Source organism: Bidens hawaiensis, unplaced genomic scaffold (genome assembly GCF_021521415.1).
Source record: "Bidens hawaiensis isolate Kalapana, Puna unplaced genomic scaffold, B.hawaiensis_p1.1 tig00031447_1, whole genome shotgun sequence".
Taxonomy (NCBI): Eukaryota; Viridiplantae; Streptophyta; class Magnoliopsida; order Asterales; family Asteraceae; genus Bidens; species Bidens hawaiensis.
Window position 1 is genome coordinate 29,143 of NW_027495293.1, and position 6,522 is coordinate 35,664.

Below are 6,522 nucleotides of genomic sequence, written 5' to 3' on the forward strand. Positions count from 1 at the left end.
TAGTTATATACTAATATTAACATAAGGTTTATGCAATGCATGAAAGTGAGCCTAAAAGGTATATTAACAAAGCTAGAAAACAGATAAGAAGGAAAATACCTTGAATATATTTGCAGTTCAATTTTTACGCAAGCTTGGATCCCCGTGAAAATACATGATGCGGATATTGTTTCCATTTACCTTGGTGAAATTGAGTACCTGAAATGCCCTTGCAGCTGCTATCTAGATGACCTCTAGGAAAACTCTTTTGTCCATGTAGAACATATAGCACTTTGACCAATTTATAGCCCTGAAACAACTGTTATCAGATTACACACTTTGACTATTAAAAAGTCAAACTACCTTTAATCAGTTTTTTTGGTACAAATAAAAATATCCTGTTGACCTGAAACGAACATTTGGTTTTCATTTTATTGAACAGAGGTACATGAACGTCCATAAGTGGTCGTTTATGTTTGTTCGTTTACGTTCGTGAAATGTTCGTTTAGATTTTAAATGAACAAACATCGGAGTTAGTGATACATCAACGAACGGATATAAACGAACAGGTTCAGTTTCATTTTATTCGATTTTTGGTTTTGGGTTTTTAGCTTCGCTTCAATTTGTTCAGTATCTTATTTTGTTTTGATTTTTTGGTGTTATTTTCGTTTCCGTGCCAGTTTTTTCAGTTTTAAAATCGGTTTTTTTGGTTTTTTTAATTTAAACCAATTCAAACTATTAAACAAAACCAAAATCAACTTGTATGCTATAAAAATGAAATTTGCAACCGCAACTCAGTATGAGCCGTTTTTAGTGTTCTGGTGTACATGTTTGGAAGCTATGCTTGCAGAGCAAAGGCTGCCTTCAATGCAGAACAATTGATTAATGATGGAGAACAATTTGAAAAATTGATTAATAATAATAATAATAATAATAATAATAATAGACAGAAAACCTAAAACCTAACCTGAGAAGTAGCAGTGAATCCAACGTAAGTCTGTTTATATGAAGACTTAAAATTACCGGATATAGATTTTATTTCCGGCTGGGTCGAGTCGGATAAATCGGGCCACAAAAGGGTGCGTCGTCCCTTCAACGACACCGTTAGCCGAGGGTTTACTCCATGCCGATTTCATTACACCACCAGATTGCAATTATTATCAGCTGCGTCTAGATCGGAATATTGAGAACGGGTTCAGAACCCCCAGGGCGACGGAGGAGACGGAACTGTAGATCTTAGCAAGACTCCATTGAAGTTCAGATTTCTCTCTCTGTACCAAAATTAAACACAAAATCAAGAGTGGAAGAAGGGGGTGGAGTCAACGGTTGGGTTACCTACTGTTTCAGAGAAGATCGTAGAGGTAGTACGGGTGGAAGATTTTTTTATGCTTTATAGATAATATAATATAATATAGATATAGATATAGATATAGATAGGGATGGATCTAGAGAGAACTTCTTTTTATTTTAAAAAGAGAACTAAAAAACTAGTAAAGAATTATTTTTAACTATTTGAACAAAAATTATTTTGTGATTTATATTCTTTCATCCTAATAATAAGATGATATGGATACCCAAAAAAAAAAAAAAACTTGTCGGTGTAGTACTGTAGTGCATATGTGCACTAATGCCTATTGCATATATACATAGTGTTTTATTGCATATAATACAACACAATTGCATTATCCAATACACACTATTGAATATATGCAAATACGACACTAATAATTGTATGCAAAATACATTATCGCATATATGTAATACAACACTAATGCACATATGCACTATATCGATTTTTTTTATTTTTTGTATATAATATAACACTAGACGGGGATTCAATCACATGACTGGCCCGGTTCTTTGTAGTTCGCCCGATGTTAAAAAACCGGTCGATTCGAATCAGTCGAACCGGACTGGTTGAATTGGTTTATTATGGGTAAAAAGTATTTTTTTTTTTTATTTAACATTTTTTGGCCTTAACAGTCATTTTGAGTTTAAATTTGTATAGCCGGTCGGATCGGTGAACCGGTAGCCCGTACGGTTCGTCATTCTATCCGGTTACGATAGTTGGGGTATGCATTTTAGCTGCATTTAGAAGCAGGAGGCGATTTTAACATTTTGTCTTTTTAACATTTGTCTTAAGTAATGTTGCATACTCTTGTTCATGCATTTGCTGTTGTAACAACAAAATGGGTTTTCTTTTATGTGGATGAAAGAAAGTTGTATTATGAAGTAGGTTATTTTATTTTCTATCATTACATTATTAAATCAATTTCAATATTACAATTTTTATACTAAAAAGGTCTTATTTCTTTGGAATTGCTAACAAAATATTCAGTGGCATGCCTGTTTGGTTACATTATGTGCTCGAGACTGTCTTTAGAACTGAAAGGTATGTTATTAGGGGTTTTTTTCTCAAAACCGAAACTATAATCGAACTTCCGATTAACCGAACCATCATTAATGTTTCATTCAGTTTAAGTCGGTTTCGGTTATTCAGTTTTTCATATTTGTTTGGTTTAATTATTCAGTTTTGCTTGGGTTGTTTTGGGTCAAAACAGGTCATTTTAAAAAGGTATTGGTTTGGTTCATGTCAGAAGGGGGAGTTTTAAGAAGGTATTGGTTTGGTTCTGGTCAAAGCGAGAATTTTAAGAAGGTATCGATTTGGTTCGTTTAAAAGAAACCATTTTAAAAAGGTGTTTGTTTGGTTCGGATCAAAACGGGCCGTTTCCGAAAGGTGTCGGTTTGGTTTGGGTCAACCCGGGTCGATTGGAAGGTCTTTCAAAATGTAAATTAGTGATACACCGCAAGCCGAACCGTTTTTTACAGTTTGGAAATTTTGAAACCATGCGACCGAAAGTAAAAACAAAAACAGACCGTGAAACCAAACTAATGCGTTTCATGGTTTTAAACTAAACTGTAAATATCTCTAAAAAAATTAGAAATATGTAACCTTGCATATTTTTACCCCTTTTTCGTTAGGTTTTTGTATGATACATTTAAAAAAGTATAAAGATGCTAACTTCATTTTCTGCAATATGCGTTACATTTTTGTTACATTTTTCTCGTTTTTTTAACTAAAATTTTATTATATTTCGTTTTGTTTGGAGTTTTGATTAGGCAACCTAGACTAGGAAATTAAATTTCATAAAGATTAACTTACAATATGATAAATGCTCATATATTGCAGCCTTGTAGGTTTGGAGGCTCCATGAAGTGCATATGTCATGAAGTGCATATGTCATGAAGTGCATATGTCATCATAAGTCATGTAATAATTATATAGTTAGGTTCATAATAATTTGTTTTTTGTACGTGATTTGTGATTCAACCTGTACCGAAGTGAACCGACATTGCCATTGTTTTAATGTGTTTTTGAATCCCGCTGCATCACGCGGGTTTCTACTAGTATATATATACTATGTTAAAACCCGTGTAATACACGGGGTGAAACTAAAATAAAAACAATGAAGGCAAATAATATTATAATATTAATAATTAAAAATGATTTGCATCTTTGTATACTACATGAGCTGAACAACAAAAACGAATGCGTGTTTGTACAACTGAATAACAAATTCATCATTTATTTTTTTCACTATATTGAAAAACATTGATCTCAGATTAAAACGTCTATAACTGTTTCATAAATCAATACAATAGTAAACTAATAGCATATCCGTATTTACAAAGGGCATCAAAGTTTGATAAAAATAAAATATATGTATATAAAATATATGTAAAATTGTATAATAAGGGACGCAAATACAAAGAATAAACATAATTTCAGGCCATATACTTTCACTCGCAGCACCAAACCCTTTCAACCATTCAAGCCGTTTAGATAAAAATATCCCAACTGTTTTTAGGCAAAAAAATTTCATAGTCAACAACATGCGGTGAATCAACAATTGAAAGGACTCACTGATTAAGAACAGATCTAAACAAAGTTCACACATATTATCTAATTAGCTTCATCAAATTGGGTAAGACAACATGCAATGAAATAACCAGTTTCATAATAAAATCACCACACATCCCCATGGTGCTTTCAAAATTTAAGGATAGAAAAAAAAACAAATATTAGATCACACATGTGTAGGGGTGGAGCGGGGCTAAGTGGCTTACTTCTTGCGTTTTGCTTTTAATATGGTTGAGGTTGAAGGGTACTATGCGTATTGCTTTAGTTGTAATCATGTTTCTTGTATCAATCTGGCTTTGTTTTTCTCCTAATAAAGTAGAAAACAGAATAAGCTTTGATATTCCATGGTTAACCAAAGTCAAAAGATGACTAATTTGAAGCTATGGCTTACTGTAGGGTAATGCCACTTAGAATGCAATTGACACCAAGCTTTGATAAGGGATGTTGTATCACCTAATAAAATTAGTAGAAAATTTGAAATTAGTGTTATTATAATTAATTAATGGAAACTGATAATGAAAACACTCACTACAGATTTTATTACTAAATCGACTGAGTTAGAACATTCACCTTCAAATAAAAAAAACCATGACTTTTAACTTAATCATAGAACCGAAAAATATTTTGTAAACAAATCTTCTATTTATGTCTCTTTATAACACACATTTGACAATACAGATACACATGAGAATAAATATCATGTCACAATAAACATGGTTATGAAAAAGGGTTGTTCCAAGTGATATAAATTAGCAAATCATACTTAAAACTTGCAACCAATATGTCTCCCCTGGCCTCCACAAAACAGATATTGACATATAAAAAACCAACACAATAAAACAACCATGATGATAGTATAATCAAATTATTTTATCTAGTCAATATGTAATTATCATTTATAGGTAAAATAACCATATATCGATCTGAATGATATTACTGAACACGTATTAACATCAAAGTTGGGGTTCCAATATTTAGGGTTCTAAATATATATGTGAAAAAAAGAAACAATTTCTTACTTATAACTAACATTAAAAGAAACGATTTATTCTTAAATGGGACAATTAAGGAACATAAAATTGCAGACTAACAACTTAAGTAATTGGATAGTTCAAATTAAAGGGTTCAAATTATGATCTGTAGGGTTTGAAACACGATTGAAAATATAAGCATACCTCCTTAAATCGAGCTTTGGACGAACGTGTGAACCGGCTAATTTGCAAGATTTAGGTTCAGATCGAACATACCTACTCCCAATTGCAGATTTAGGGTTTTAAACAAAGGTCGTTGACACTTTCCATATAGAAGCTCTGCAAATATTATTTATTTACTTGTATGGATATACAAAACATGCATTATCTTGAAAAAAAAGATATGATTATATAATATCAAACCTTTGTAATGGAAGACTTCAGGCAAATGCACCAAATGAAAAAGATGTATTTCAAACAGAGCTCTCCACTTGTCTTTGCATCCAAACACGATCAAATCCAATTAATCAAGAACCCAATTCAAAAATGGCTTTAATTAATGAACCCTAATTGTGGTGGAGCGTATCAATTTAAAGGCTTGAAAACAAAATTACGGTTAGTTTTGATGATTCAAATGTATAAGAAGATGGAAGATTTTTGACAATGATACCTCGAAAACAAAATATGAAGATCGATATTGTTGATTGTGTAAAACCGAATCTGTAAACCAAAGTCAGGATTATTATTATACTTCTAATGTTGAAAACGATTGAATATGTAGATGATAAATACTTGATTTGTTGATGACGAATGCATGGTTAAGATCAATGGTCGGCTGCCGTTATGATTTCGCTAGGGTTCAAAGCAATTGAGAATGAAGAAAGAGAGAGAATTAACTAATTAGAATTAAAATAAATAATAAAAGAGAAAATTACCCGTGTACAAAGAATGAGGTTTAGTGAAAAGTAAAGTGAGAATATGATGGATAATCCAGTCTTTTATTATATAGAGAGACTAGCTTATATGTCTGTGGGATATACGGGTTGAGAAAATGTTTTTTCTTAAACATATTAATAACAGTATATAATAAGATGTGTAAAATTTAAAAAAATTAATTTCACAAATAGCCATAAAATTCAATTAAAAATATATTGTGTTAAAAGATATAGGTTCTAGTTTCCATTTACTAATTTCTATACACCTTGTTATAGAGAGTAAGATGTTTGTATTTAAAAATTTGTCGCATCGAATAATCCATTTTGACCTTTGAATCGGGTGACAAAAAAGTTTCAAAGATATTATCATTTACAAAATTGCATCATAATTAGTAGGGTTAACGATTTGAATAATATTTAACTTTAAATTTGAAGGGGATAAAGTAAAGATGATAAGTTAATTAATGTTATTTATGTGCTTAATTTTAAATTTCCTATCAAGTTTAGAATATATAAGAATGTCAAAGACAAAATCGAGAATGTTTATGAAAAACTAACAAAATTTGGGCAAAATTTTTAATAAAAACGTCATATTAAATTTTGAATTACTAATTACAGGCATGATACAAAGTATTATCAAAAATGAAAAAAAAAACTCAATTACACTGCATTATGAAAAATATAAGAAAAACAATCAACAATATAATAATCAATA

General features: G+C 31.0%; 1 long non-coding RNA gene across 3 annotated transcripts; it reads right to left on the reverse strand.

The window, feature by feature from the left end:
- Positions 1-3,428: 3,428 nt before the first annotated feature.
- LOC143582095 (uncharacterized) lies at positions 3,429-5,879 on the reverse strand. Of its 3 annotated transcripts, none has more exons than XR_013143929.1 (3): positions 5,543-5,879; positions 5,077-5,469; positions 3,429-4,354 (listed from the first exon to the last, which is right to left on the reverse strand). It is a non-coding gene; the product is annotated as an uncharacterized LOC143582095 (long non-coding RNA). The 3 variants fall into 3 exon arrangements; XR_013143927.1 differs by having other exon boundaries at positions 5,077-5,211; positions 5,296-5,879; XR_013143928.1 differs by having other exon boundaries at positions 3,429-4,208; positions 4,293-4,354; positions 5,077-5,879.
- Positions 5,880-6,522: the final 643 nt, after the last annotated feature.